We start from the raw sequence: 15664 nt of genomic DNA on the forward strand, positions 1-15664 counted from the left end.
AAAAGACCTGTTTCAGTCCCTGAACACAGATACAGCTCTTCCATTGCAATGTTTTTTCCTTTCTGCAAGCATACAGAGCTCATAAATGTTTTCAGATCTGCGCATTTACTCCCTTGCAGTCTGAAAATACAATAGCCTGTATAACCAAACATGAATATCAAAGCTTGTCAGACAGCCAGACAGCATCCACTCTTTGAGTAATGACTCATGTCTTATACTTTCCCTCCTTTCCTCATCATTACTTCAAAGTGAAGGGTAGAAAAACTTAACAACAGTCACAAATACTGGCATTCTCAATTAAAGGAGAGAAACATGAGAATGACAGTAAAATGGTATCTTTTTTTCCTTTTAGTATAAAGTAATTCTGTACTCTGTCTCCCAGTCAGCATCTCTGATCTCTCTTTCAGACTAAAAGCATGTAGAGAAACTCTCCATGAGTCTTGTGTCTACAACAAGCTCTGGCACACAGGGAGCTCCATGCAGGGGATGTGTTCTAGCATGCACAAATGCACACACACAAGCTGGACTTTTCCAGAGTAACATCCTGGTTATGGTTTTCATGAACAGCATATCTTGGCTTCACTGTCATCACCGGTAACAGCTCCAGACCAACGCCAAAAAAATACACCTTATCAAGTCCCAGTTCTGGTAGTCCCACTCTGACTCAGCCCATTGCCCTTTTACAGTCTCTGAAGTCTGTCAGGCAGGTACTGAATTTCTCATTAGGTTTTATATAAACATAATTTAAACAAAAAAGTCCCTTGACCACAGAATGTCCAGGACTGCCTTACTTCAGAAAGGCTACCCATTCTGTAGCAGGAGCCAGATTCACATATCCCAGATCTCTGTGCCTGGTGCTGGTGGGCTTTGGGACTCCAGAGATACGAACTCACTAAGAAACACAAGGCCCAAGGACGCCCATAGGTCCCGTAGTCTAGTAGCCTGAACTCCACTGAAGTTAAAACCATACCTCCAGTCACCAAGGACTTTCAAAGAATCAGGTAAATTGATGTCATTTCCAATTACAGATTATGGATTTTCCCTTGGAGGATGAGCAGATTCCCCTAGAAATACAGTAGAAAACCACCCAGGTTTTGGGCAATCCCACAACATTTTTTCTTTATTGTAATAGAGTAAGAGGAACCAGAAATGGGGAACACTTATGTCATTGTGTACAAGTATCAACACATCCAAAGAGACCTTTGAAACTGCATCAACAAAATGGTTTTTATATACCCACATTTTTAATCTGAAAGTATGTTTTCAAGGCAGTTACCCTAGTCATGCCCTCAAGAAATCCCTACTTGGCACTTCTGCTCCTTCCTGGAAGCCTAGGAGCTGGAAAAGTCCCTCTTTTGTAGGAAGTGAAGGATGAGGTCTTTTGTAATTTGAGATACTATCCTCTTTTTTTTTTTATGAGTGTTTTAGTATCTGCTAGCACTTTATGACTGTAATGCCCACTCAGTTCCCACTAAACTGAAACCAGTTACAAGAGACACAGAGAAAGATTACTGAACGCTATTTTCTTACTGATCAGCACAAAGTTATTTGGCTCAAGCATCTCTGTAAATATTTGTCCAAGACTAAGTAAATTTGCAGTGTACAATGGCCCTCCAACCTGTACTTCTATCAGGTGAGAAGGCTCATAGTCCAGCACTGGATTCCAACTGTGCTTCTGCAGAAACACAGAATGCTAGAGGCTGAGCTTATTAACATTGCTATCCTTCTCTTTGGATCTGTTCTTTTTCATTTTGTTCAGTGTTCCATTTCACAAACAAAAAGAAGATTAATTCTGAGATGGAATGAATGTAAGGTTATTCCTGGCTGTTGGGTAATGAAGAGAATTTGTGAAGTGCATTACAAAGGGCTAGGCTTTGGCATGGGGAAGCCAGAGGGAGAGGAGGGAATTGTATCCACCTCCCAAAGAGCATGCAGAGGAAGATCCAGATCCAGAACCATTTTCAGCCTCTTGAAGTGGAAGGCAATGTCTGCTTTGGCATGTGCAAAGAGGTTCAATGGACTCAGTTCACAGCAACGCTGGCAGCCTGCCACAGTATTCTGTTCATGTATGCCTGTGACATCCATGGACCCAGAGCTGTAATTACGGTCTCAGATGTCACAGTACTACTAGCCCAAGAGATCTTTATGGATCAAATACATACAATCTATAGGCACTGTATAGTTTCAGACACATCCAAGAAAACTCCCCACTCAAGAATAAGGACAGCAAGTCTGTAGCAGGTTTTTTGAGCTACTTATCAAAGCAGTACACTCCACTGGGTCTCACCACTAAAAGTCACTAAAAGGTCTGGACAGGGTGGATTGCAAGCACAGGGCTCAGACTCATACCACAGATACTATCAGAGGCATACTAATGAACTGGGAACCACGGTAAGTATTAGTGCTGCTTGTTTTCCTGTGAAGTGACTTTCTGCTTCTCACAGTTCCATTTTAAATTTAAGATGATAATAAGGAAAAGTACATACTTTCCTTCTCCACCAGAAGGGAAAGGCCAAATAACCACATGCACACTGTTTATTTATTTCTACAAAGCTTATGAAGCATCTAGAGAATATAGTGTAATCCAAGAACCTAGCTAGAGAGAAACAACTCCATATTGTTTGCTATTTATGTTATTAACTTTTGCTCCAACATATACCTCCACACACATAAAACCACCAAAATGTCACCATTTGTGGGAAATACCATGACTATCAGCAAGGAGCATGCAGGAGTTCAGCATGGGGAACAGAAACTATACCAGGTTGCCAAATGCTATTCCTACATGGAGTGTTCAGAGGTTTCCATGTCCTTGTATAAGCAGACAGCACTTTTGTATTAAATACCCCCACTGGACAGTAAGATACATAGGAGAAAAGGAGTCTGATTCTCATCGTACTGGCTTGGCTCCAGAATAGCTCTAGTTTATTTAGAAGTACCTCCCACTTCACCACAGCTTTAGGTACTCTGCAAACACATGCTTCTCTATCCATAATCTAAAGCATTACTTTTGGCATCGTAACTGCAGCCATCCCTTTATCAGTGTGCTGTAGTTTTTTCAAACCTAGCTTGTGTTCACTGAGGGAAGAGTTTCAGCCACTTTCATGCTATCACAAGAACCCCTACAGCCACTGAAATTCAGGCATAGACAAATCCCAAACAGGACCAGAATCAGGTTAATATATACATTTTGGAAAATATTTAAGGACAGGATTCTGAAACTTCCACTTCCATAAATACTGGTACTCCAAACCCAGTGCTTGCCCTTAACCAAGAACACTTGCCCTTCAGGCTGAGGGTAGCCAAACATATCATGTTGCTGTGCCTGCACACAGGGGAAAGCTGCATGAGGGTATTTCAGTCACGGCCTGTATCTCTGCTAAAATTTACTTCTTAAAAGCATTCAGTGTCTATTTACCAAGAGGATGGGAAGTCACCTTGCAGTGCTTTCTTAACTACAGTCATCCTAAATAATTTACTACTTACTTATAATAAAAGTTATTATAAAACTGAAAAAGACAAGGCATTAGATATGACAGCCATAAATATTTTTCTCTGAATTAAGATAAGTTGCCATAAACAGGAAGCAGAGTGCCTTTGTATTACAGAAAATACAGAGCTTTATAATAAACTAGACTGAAACATCTTCATTACTGAACCAGCTTTGTACTGAGACAGCCTTACTCTGAGAGAGCAGTGCAAACATGCCAGTAAATGCCATTTTCTATTCTTAGGGTAAAAAAAGTGTAAATATGTAAACTAGAAAACAAATGTACTGTGTATTTAGTATGTGCTTACATAACCACGTAACCCCTAACCCTGAGCGGATTAGAACTGCACATTAACACTAATATTACAGATCAGCATATTTTTCCTTCCTGATACCAGCTGTACAAGATCGTGGCAGAAGAAATGCCTTTAAATCAGGAGGAAATCTCTGCGTTTCAAACTAGGGCTCTCTCCAGCTTAATTAGATGTGTTTTCAGTGTGAACAGAGTTCTGGTATTTAAACAGCTATAGTACTGACAGTATGCCATCTTAGCAACTGCTTTCCATAAAGATATGTCCTAATACTGCAACATTTTTAAACACTTTACACAGATATTTCGTTACAAGTTACACTGACAAAAGTAATCTCATCCTTTTGGGAAGTACCTGATGTCTACTTCATTTTCTGTGCCTTTAACAGTCAAGCCTCCAAGATTTCCTTTTGCCTCAGCTCTAAGCACCACACAGTTCAATTTTAGCCAAACAAAAAATAACATTTATTCTAGCTCTTTAATCACTCTACTTCTTACCTTTTTTTCTAACTAAGCCTTTCCTTCCATTAGAAGCAAAAGCTGGCTTTCTGTTGTATGCAGGGTAACCTTTGCTTTTAAGGAAAAAAAAAAGACAGAACGCTGTATTCTGACTTACCTTGAAAGGCGAGTGGCATTCACTGACAGCTGTGTGACTTTTCAGTAGCTGCACTCAGACTCCAGCGTTCCAAAGAACCACAATGTCACAAACCCCTAAAGCTCGCAACCAGGAGCAGAGGCAGATTGCTCTCGCACGCCCTTCCTCTTCACCCGGTATCTGACAGCTGTACACTTTTTAGGACTGCAGCAGCACTTGTCTCCCAGCCCCTTTGCCACTCCTGATAAATCATTCCCTCCCTGCTACTAAAAGCATGCTGCTATTATATCTTAAAAGCACGTCACAGCTTGTATGCAGTAGCTGTGGGAAAGCTGCATTTATTTATACAGGAAGCTTGAGTACAGCACTTCCTACTTCCCATCCGAGTCTCAATTCAACTGCAGGTGATTACTTAAGCCCTGTCAGCTTCCAGCCAATGCATACCCTTCGTTCTTATTTGGATATCTGTAATGCTTTTAATCGTAACTGCCACCTGAGCCCTGACATGATAAAACTGAAAGAGACAAGGCATTAGATGCCACACTCACAAAAACCCTCCCAATTGCCATTTAACCTGTTTTAGGATAGCAGTTCGTATAGCTGCTGCTCTGCCTGCAGATGATGTCTGAAACATTGCTGGCTTCTGCTTATCCACGTGTGTGAAAAATGCCATCTAAAAGAACACTGACTTCTTCACATTGGAGGGGAAGGCAGCAAAAAATCTAAACTGACAAGTGAAGCACCGGTGTAATTTCAAATGTGAGTGCTTAATGATGATGGTGCTCACCTTATTCTGCCAATAGGTAGGGCAGGCTTGTGTGCAAGTGGGGCTGGAAATGCTGCAGTTCTGCACCCCAACCCTATGGGTGTGATTCACACTAGCCAAGCAGCCCAAGAAGGTATTGCTGTGCCACGTGACACACCGAGTCCTCAAGAACTTTTCCTGCTGTAGGAAATGTACCGCACCCACAGATAAGAAGTGCAGATACATCGGAGTGCAGGGGCTGCAGAAAAGCAGAGGCAGAAACAAATATAGATGCTAATCTGCAATTTTCTCTCCATGATGAAATAAGTTTACTTTGTGCAATTATGGCTGGCATTTTGCCTTCAGGACTTTTGCAACCTCATGCAACCTTAATTCAGCCTCCTTGCAACTATGCATTACAGCTTTGCTTCAGTTATCATCACATACTCTCTTTCCCCTCAGAATAAGTAAAAACATTATCAATCTATTTGGCATTGGGTATTATATTTAATTTTCTATCTGGAGAGGGAGGGAGTAATCACTAGAAAAAATACAGCCATTCCAACATGTGGAATCATATTGATCCCAAGTGTTCATCAATAGGATTAGGCAACCTAGAGCAGTGTCACAGATACTGCCCCTTGAGCTAGTAGAGCATTTCCCAGTAGTAGCAGACTTTCTTCCATCCTCAGCAGTGACCAATCCCAGACAGTACTCAAGAAACACGTGGGGCTCAGAGATATTTTTTAGCCCTCAGAACAGCAGTGAAAATGTTGAATTCTGTCTCAAACTTGACGATTAGAAAAGCAGTCTCCTTTGGTGGTCAGATTTTTACCCTCCGTCTTCTGTTCTAGTGTGAAATAGCTTAAGCCTCTCTTATGTTTTTTTCACCACCACTCCTCTCCTCTCCCTCCCTCTGTTCCAGTTACTATATTTTCTTCCTGCAGCTGCTACCTTCGCTACTCTGCCTCCATCACACAGGTACTTGGTCGGCCACAGATGAAGCACTGCAAGAAAAATCTTCCTGCTCTCAGCTCCTGTGCTCAACACCACAGCACTTGAACAGCAAAAGGACAACTAACTCAAGGAGAAGAGTGACGAGACAGGAAGGATAGAGGAAATCAAGTCACTCTTGCAGATGTAGGGAAAATGGCAGTGCAGTAGGTCCAGAAGCAGAGCAGGGCAGCTGCCAGTAGCAAAGTAGCAAAAGTAGCATCTGGTTTGGTATCTACTCCTTGCTGGCACAATAAAACAAAAACAAGCCTCACTGCAGTAGCCTCCACCAGTCAAGAGAAACAACTGCAAATAAAGGCTAATCATCTTTCCTTCAGATAAATGATGAGGCTAGCTTGTATCTAGGGGAGCTGTTCTTTTGAATTAAGGAAACTAGATTAGTCCATTAAAATGCAGATAAATTATGGAAACTTCAGCTGCAAACATCACAAGATATTTTTACTCAGTTTTCTACTACGTATCTCTATGCATAGAAGTTATAATGTGAGTGCACAAATGTGGAAAACTGCTTACAGCAAAATATCCCTTAAACATCACAAAATCGGTGAGAAACATTGTGAATGTTTCTCAAGACGTCTAATTTTCTGCAAAATGTTAATATGTGCTCATTCCAAACACTCCACTTCTAGGGTATCAAGCTGCAGTCCCCAGATTTACATGCAGGAGAAGCACTTTCTTATGCTCTGTGGACAGCTGGCTATTCCCCTTCTTCCATCTTCACCTCTGTATTTGCCCCTGCTTCTGTGCTTATCCAGGATCTCTGCAGCAGAGGAGATGAAGGTGATGTGGCACTATGCAAGAGCTCAGGCTATAAGGACTTGAAATGATCAATACTGATGACTTTTTCCACTGCCATTACCAAAGGTGTGAGCTGGACTCTTATGAGCTATTCTGTCAAAACTGATTTCTCTTCCAGCCCAGGTACTGCATAGTTTCACAGAAGCACATCTTCTTGGCAAGCTAATTTTGTGAAGTGTTATGAGTCATGCTAAAATTGCTACCCAGCTCAAATCCCTGAATCTCTTAACCGAGATTGATTGATTTCCTTTTTCAGCCAACAAAGAAATAAAACACAAGTTCACAAAGTCATACAGTGCCAGTCAAGGCACAAGCTAAGCCCTCCCCATTTGCTTTCTTCTTCAGTAACAGTGATACAAAGCACAAAACTGAGAGGGTCCAGTTAAATTTTTGGACACTCTTAACTGATGCTTTATAACTCCAGGGCTGGCAGGACGGAAGAGCCTCTGAGCTGATAGATGCCAAAATACAGTATCAATGTGAATTTTTAGTGGAGCTACTAGCCAGTAGAGGAATAAAGGTTGGCACAGTTAATAACTAACATTGCTCTGTCATCCTTGCAGCTACTTGAAATACTTACAAAATGACTAAGCCAATCTGGCATTACCTAAAATTACTAATTAATTTATGATGTAGGTGGGTAAAAAAGGAATACCATGACCAGTGAAAAGCCCTCTCATATCCCACAGACAGAATACCATTAACAGCAAGTGAAAACACTGAGTTAGTGTATAAATAGCAAGCAGTTTCGCTGTAATTCGACAGAAAGAAGTAGGATTAACTTGTGAGGAAAACCAAGGAAATTTTCACTACCTCAATTTACCATTTTCAACTCATAAAAAGCAAATATCTTGAAAAATAACTGCTACCCATAAGCATAAAATAAAATCAGGTTTTGTAACAAGCTTTCTAAAACCAGAGCCTAAGTAAGAAAATCATGGTTTTATCTACTTTACATGCAAATTATCCATTTTCCTATGGGAAAAAATAGAGTGCATATAGAATCATAGAATAGAATCGTAGAATCACATGTAGAAAGACAGCTTCACAAGAAAAGTAGATACTAATGTGTAACATAACCAATGCTGAAAACAAAACAGGAAGGAGTTTTACACAGTGGATATACATATATTACCTGAAGTTGCAAGCATCATACCCCTGATGTCAGGGCTAAGAATAGTTTTATTTAATGGGAACAATTTTAAAGGGGGATTACACCATCAAAAGTCATTTGTGCTACCTTCATAAATCTAATGTTTTAAAAAAGGAATCTCTATTAATATATGCATTTATATAATCAGGCAACACAAGAAATCAGATGTCAGTGCAAAAAATATAGAGCTATGTAATATTTACATGCAGCAAGCTTTGCTCAAAATAGCTACAAGAAAATCAGGATCACATCTTTTCCTGTTTAAATAACGCTATTGTTCTACAATTCTGACTTGATATGCAAGTCACTCACTGACAAACCAGGCCTGAAATCTTCATTATTCCCTTTAGATAAAACATAGTAAAACTTTATTATAAGATGTTTTGCATTGGAGTGAAATAAATCAAGTTAAATTATTTTGAAAGAATATTAGGTACAAATCCATGAGCTTTTTATTTCACAGTAAAAAAGTGAGTGGGATGGCACACTGTCTACTGAACATTTATAATCGTTATGATCTCAAAACACGTGGATTTGTCTCAGACACAAAGAGAAATGGTAGGTGACTTACACTGATCCTGCTCTACAAAAAGGCAAAATGCAATACTCATTAAAATTTGTTAGCAGACCGTCTCCAAACAAAACATAATCATATGGCTTCCATAAAGCCCTGGTTCTTCTCTATAGATACTTTTTCCTGTGTTTATACTTTGATGCACTTCCTGACATACTGGAAACTAGCTTTTGGCATTTGACCCATATGGAACAGTGCTAGAGGAAAAATCCATACAGCCTCACCAGGAAACAATGAGAAGACGGCCTGCCACCCCAGTGGGTAAGTTTGGGATGCTCAGAAATCTCAGCTTAAAGATCAAGGCTAGTGGCTTTTACTGTACATTACTGGAGTTCCAGTGCAGCTTGCTTTCTTAGAATCTGGAATCAATTTGCCCCCATAGAAAACCCTGCTGGTGGCAGAGATCCTGTTGCCACGCTGTGCAAGCGGTTCCAGCTCCCCAGCTGGACAGCACACAGAGTTTCACCCTGACCAGCACCACCTCATGAAATGCTGGAAAAAAATAAAACCAGCTTGCCTAGTTCTCATGTTCCTGTGTAGCGCATACAGATGTGGAGATGCTTAGGTCTTCTGAGGATCAGGTAACAAGTGAGAATTTCTAGCTGCAAAAAGATTACTTTCTAGGGTACATACATATGAAATAGGTGACAATGAAGATGTTCTCTTCTCCAGCTCTCTTTTAAATTAGACAAACATTTTTAACAAGAGTATAGAAAAATTGTAAAAGAAAAACCTAAAGTTTGGCTAAATGAATTTCTTTTCTATTAACTGTGCTTACAACCAGCTTCAGCATATGGCACAGGCTTTCAATTATGCACAGATTATTTTTTTTCCTGTTTGCCCAAAGTGACACCATCTGTTGACTTTTAACCAGTGTTTTGGTAACGTACCTAGAATTGCAGTGATTCCAGACATCGGAATCACCATCAGTTGAGAAAGTGAGAGGGCAAAACCATCCTGGCAGCCAACACAGGAAGCTTCCTCTGCAGGAGAGGAGGTCACCAACCTGTCTTCATCATGAGGAAAAAATGTGCACACTGTTTTCACTTCTCCATTTCTACTGCTCCTTCTGTCCTGCCCCAAGCTCTTAACAGCCCTTTTCTGGAAATACTAAGAGACAGCTTTATTCCTTCCAGCCCAAGCCAGTCTCTTAAGTCACAGTTTTGCCTTAGCTTCATGAGACTCTACCTAGCTTGTAAGACAGAAGGGGCGGGGGGTTGGGGGGGGAATATATGTTATAAAACACATTTCAGCCCAGACTTTTTTGTTTTAACTATACCTCTGGAGTCACGGATGCACAGATCAGAGATGAGACAGAGCTGCGGCACTGAATTTTATGGCTATAAAAGACAACAATGGGACTTCCAGAGACATGTGACAGGCAGGATCAAGGTGTGGAGCTAAAGCATAACCTCCATTCATCTCTTTTCTTTAGTATTCAGGTGTGACACAGACTTATGCTTTGATTAATTTAGTGTGAGGAATTGTTTCCAAGTTGAGAGGGGTTACTCCAGTGGTTATGCAGGGAAATGCTGGAACTTAAACACACCCATGTAAAAAAGCCAAGAGCCTGTCCCTCTCTCCCAGCATCCCTCCCTTACTCCATTCCCCTCCTCTTTATAGTCTCCTTTCTCTATCTTGGTTTACATTTCATGCACTTTTGGTGAGACCAGACATTAAAAGGTTTATCCAGATCTACTTTTCCCCCTACAGAATTTAATTATGCTGTTAGATAATCCCAGCTAGTAAGAATTTTTAGGGATTTCAGCCTCTCAGTGCACCACAGTAGGACTGTTCGAGCGAGCCTATCCCTGCTGTTTCAAGCTGGCCACCTTTGCAGTGACAGCATCCAACAAGGACACAGTACAGCTTCCCAGATGAGAAGCAGCAACATCTTAAACCTCATGCAACTGTTTGCTGGCAGTCATGGTGTTACAGCTGTATAAACAAAATCCAGGATCGCTCCAGATGTGGGTCCCTTGTTAGGATAAAACTTTTTTACCCTCCTTTGCTTAGAGCAAAAAAATCCAGCAATTACAATAATGCCCTTGGAACAACATCACCACCACCTAGCAAGTGGCTGTTAAGTTCAACAATCCCAAAATTAGCATAGCGAGAACTCAAAAACAAATGGATTGATTGCTTGCTGCAAGTGATGTGAGGATTCATTCAGTCGTACTGAAATAATTTGGCTGGTTTTATCTTCGTGTTGTTTATTTTTGTGTCTGTTACATCCAAGTGCCAGGTAAGTTTATTAAAAAGATGTGCTGTTTACATAATAACTTTTCAAAAGTCTCTTGCAAAACTAGTTATACTCATTTGGGCAGAGACAATCTCTAGGAATAGAAACATGAGTTTTACGAAACTGGACAGGGGCAGAAGGGCAAAAGGCATACTAGAACCTTTGCTTTTCCAAACACAGATAAAATCCAAGCAAATAGTGTTTTCTGCTTCACTACCACTTGCGGTCATTGAAGAAATGGTAAGTGAATTCACCTTTTTGTTAAGCGTGACTTCATCTGTGAGAACACGGGCTTCACTTAACTCCCCTATACTTGTCAGCAAGAAATTTAAACATTCAGGCATATCCTCCAACCTTTTATTTTAAACATACATATGCATTTCCCAGGATATGACAAAGCAAACTAGTTAGGAGCAAAACTCATCATAAATTTATTCCCACAGAGAATCACTTTGGATGATAGAAACAAAGTTTTGAAGTGTGAACTCAGAATATGTATAGATTCCACAAGTTCTATTTTTCTCTGATCACAGTATAAGAATTCAACGTTAAAAAAAACATGCTCAATGAACTCTATCAGTAAATAACAAAATTTGTCCTATATGATTGCAATTTACAGATCTGGAGAAAAAGCAATTTCCCAGCTCACAGGGACTGGAAATGCTGCTTTGTAGAAGAAGAAAAAGAGGCTTTAGTAAAGATGAGAAAAAAATGGCCTGTTTGTATGGATAAAGCAATAAAGTCTTGACTTCTCTCTTACTTCCCATATGACCAAACTTGTCAGCTCCCACCTGCAAGAGGCAGAGGGGAAGAAACTTCCAGAATCTTGAAGTCTACCAAGGAGGTATAAAAGAACATGCAGTTTAAGGAGGAACAGGGGCCAAAGGCAGGAAAAACATTTGACTCTCTTGAATGTCAAATGAACAGCATGAAGAGACTGACAGTATCACAGTATGTTAGAGATTGGAAGGACCTCAAAAGATCATCTAGTCCAATCCCCCTCCGGAGCAGGAACACCTAGATAAGGTACACAGGAACGTGTCCAGGCGGGTTTGAATGTCTCCAGAGAAGGAGATTCCACAACCTCCCTGGGCAGCCTGTTCCAGTGTTCTGTCACCTCACGAGAAGAAGTTTCTTCTCAAGTTTAAGGGAACCTCTTGTGTTCCAGTTTGTACCCATGCCCCTTGTCCTTTTGTTTGCACTGAGAAGAGCCTGGCTCCATCCTCGTGACACTCCCCCTTTATATATTTATATACGCTAATAAGGTCACCCCTCAGTCTCCTCTTCTCCAAACTATAGAGACCCAGCTCCCTCAGTCTTTCCTCATAAGGGAGATGCTCCACTCCCTTAATCATCTTAGTTGCCCTGCGCTGGACTCTCTCCAGCAGGTCCCTGTCCTTCTTGAACTGAGGGGCCCAGAACTGGACACAATATTCCAGATGAGGTCTCACCAGGGCAGAGTACAGGGGAAGGAGGACCTCTCTCGACCTACTAACCACCCCCCTTCTAATACACCCCAGGATGCCATTGGCCTTCTTGGCCACAAGGGCACAGTGTCGGCTCATGGTCATCCTGTCGTCCACTAGGACCCCCAGGTCCCTCTCCCCTACACTGCTCTCTAACAGGTCGTTCCCCAACCTATACTGGAACCTGGGGTTGTTCCTGCCCAGATGCAGGACTCTACACTTTCCCTTGTTATATTTCATCAAGTTATTCCCCGCCCAACTCTCCAGCCTGTCCAGGTCTCTCTGGATGGCAGCACAGCCTTCTGGCGTGTCGGCCACCCCTCCCAGCTTAGTGTCATCAGCAAACTTGCTGATAGTACACTCAATTCCCTCATCTAAATCACTGATGAATATATTAAATAATACTGGTCCCAGTACTGACCCTTGAGGCACTCCACTAGATACAGGCCTCCAACTAGACTCCGCCCCATAGACTACAGCTCTCTGGCTTCTCTCCTTCAGCCAGTTCACAGTCCACCTCACCATGTTTCATGAAAAACATATAAAAAAGGAAAAGTTAGTTCAAGTTTGCTAATTTAGTTTTTCCTTTCTAAAATCAGCTTTTAAAATAACCTTTTAGCTTTGCATAACTTCAAGGCTTTCTGAGAAATGTAACCAAGGTGGTGAGAAACAGCATTTCCCAGTAGCCTCACAGAGAGCAAACTCAGCGACAGAAGCAGACGTGTAGCATCTCCAGCATCCCTTCTGGTGATCACAAATGTCTCTCCGGTCTCTGGGTGTCCCAAGGAGCAAGCTGCCACAGGCTTCAGCTGTGAAAGCAACAGGAAGCACCTTTGTGGGCCGATGAAACTGGAACAAATATGCTGCTTCCTACTGAGCAAAGCTCAGAGAGATTATCCAGCACAACTTGGTAAGAACCAAGTTCTTCACCTAAGATCCTTTTGAAATAGAGTGATCATCAGAATATGCCACAGAAACTTGTTTACAATAATGGCTTCTTGGTTTTGGGTTAAAACAATTATCAGATTGTGACATATGTAGCACCCAAACTTTGTACATGGAACAGGACTTGGACAGCAGGAAATGATAACTTGTTTCCACCATGGTTTTGTTCCTATCATACTGGCTTAAGGATTTTAAGATTTTCTGGCAGTTCTGTTTAACTGGTATTCTTAGGAATAGTCATTTCTTCCCTACCCCCCCCCCCCGAAAAATGACAGGAAGTATGAATCAAGACTGTTTAAAAACTAAAATAACAACTTCCTTTGTCCTTATTGATAACATTTTTGGGCTTGTGACCTGAGTGGATATTTGTGTGTGTGTTGATTGCTGGAAATCTTTTCCAGTGACTCACTATTTAGAGGCAATTTTTTACATAAAGCCAACAGTTGATCTTTTGTGTCATTTATTCTGTTGTTGATTAGGAGGGAGAGAAGTGAAAAACATAGGAAGAATAAGTAAAATGAATGTTTTACAGGAAATTATATGGATGTTCTGCTGCAGTTAATTTCCAGTAAACACAGCAGAGTATGGCATGAATGGAGACAGTGATAAAGGAAAAACTCAACCAGCTTTAGCAACTTGACTGTCCATGAAACACGGAAGTTACTTTAGCTTCCTTCAACTGACAAGTGCACAATACATCTTTTGTCATTTAGTGATAACCCAAATGTGCAACACTCCATGTACCATGATATTTTCAGTATGGATACCATTATGAGCCAAGAGGCCCATCCATCGCTCTGTCCCGACCACTCAAGGTAGGCTACTGGCACTGCATCAGTGATTAAGATTCCCTCACATTAAAGTGTCCCCAAACTGATGACCAAGATCTCTGCTCTGTACCATCAATTGCCAAACATTATTTTTTCAATTATAAATTGTATAGGAAGATTACAAAATGCTGATGAATTTAAAGCAATGAAAGGTTTGATTGTTGTTATGTGTTCATAGGCATGTTGCTGAGAAAAAGTCGATGAGAAAAGTACTTTCCTCATTCAGAAGTTATTGTAAACTATGGTTTTTCTCAGGAATGAAGATTAACTAGGCAGATTTTATGCTCCAAACTTCTACATGAAGAAACGGGTGAGTAGCAAAGCTAATGAAGCCTTGTTTCTAAGGATTTATGTGCCTTAACACTACTGAAACAATAACCCCCAACACCCTGATACTGTGTACAATGTGCCTCTGGACAAGGCGCAACACAAGTTACGACTTCCATTGATCCGCATGAGAGTGGTGAGGCACTGGAACAGTAAATGCCCCATCCCTGGAAGTGTTCTGACCTTGGGAAAAGTACACTAATTTTATCAGCTGGAACACCACAAAGAAAAAAAAAACCCTTACTCATTTGTGCCCCAGGTGTCTTGTATACTTTTTCACACACTGTAATGTGTCTTGCACTTTCAGGCTAGAGAGATTCAAGAGTAAAGCAGAGAAACATACATGCTCAACAGGGTAATGTGAATTACTAGAATGAAAAATTAGTCAATATTTAAAAAAAAATAGTTTTGTAGTGACCGTCACTAATCTGATGAACTGGATTGTATTTGTTTGGAAGTTAATACAAATGACCGTTCAAACAATGCAAACTGTTGTACATATACATGGCGTATGTCAACCTTGCCTTAGCTAAGGTAGAACAGACAAATGCCATGTACACTCTAACCACCAGAAAGCTAGATGTGAAGACAAAATGAATGCTCGCTCATTGCCTTCAGAGGTGCAATGGGATCATGAGGTGTCACTGATACCTCTCATTTCTGAATCTCTCCCCAAGGTCTTCCTTCCAACTTTTCACCTTCTTCCCTTTAACTTTTCAAGGTATGCCGTGTATGTTTTGTAATCTCAGCCACACAAAGACTTTGGTGGGCAGTTCTTAAAACCTCCTGATTGGTCCTCCCTGTGCTACATGTCTGAAACTGGCTAAATCTACTCTAAATTTCTAAATCTTTTCAACTTTTCTTCTAAATAGTCTCAGTCAGCAAAATCCCAAATATACCACTGTGAATATGACAGTAGTTTATGACTTTTACTATATATAGAAACATAAAACATGCTCCAGTGTGTTTGATCTTGGTTTTGCCTCAAAGGCTTTTGTGTGAAATGTGTTGAACCAACATTTTCCTGTTAGTATATATAACTTAGTTCCTGTTTTACTGGAAATTCAATATGCATGACCATGATATTTTTATGCTTGTCATTAACGTGGCCATAGGATTACCATAAGGCAACTCCTTTAGGAAATACCCACTTTATAATTCCTAACTGCTAACAT

At 40.8% G+C, this 15664-nt stretch overlaps 1 protein-coding gene across 2 annotated transcripts in view; it reads right to left on the reverse strand.

The window, feature by feature from the left end:
- RNF144B (ring finger protein 144B) overlaps nt 1–15664 on the reverse strand; it is a 91488-nt gene that overhangs the window by 50740 nt on the left and 25084 nt on the right. Inside the window, exon 1 of one of the 2 annotated variants that reach the window (XM_061346410.1) lies at nt 4287–5111. The exons of the other annotated variant lie outside the window; for it this stretch is intronic. The gene's annotated coding sequence lies outside the window, so the exon portion shown is untranslated. Of the gene's footprint in view, nt 1–4286; nt 5112–15664 lie in introns of those variants that run through there. 2 annotated transcript variants of the gene reach the window in all.

This window comes from Neopsephotus bourkii, unplaced genomic scaffold (genome assembly GCF_033783945.1).
Source record: "Neopsephotus bourkii isolate Nb327-2 ecotype Australia unplaced genomic scaffold, CSIRO-AGI_Nbou_v1 NB_272, whole genome shotgun sequence".
In the NCBI taxonomy this organism is placed as follows: domain Eukaryota; kingdom Metazoa; phylum Chordata; class Aves; order Psittaciformes; family Psittacidae; genus Neopsephotus; species Neopsephotus bourkii.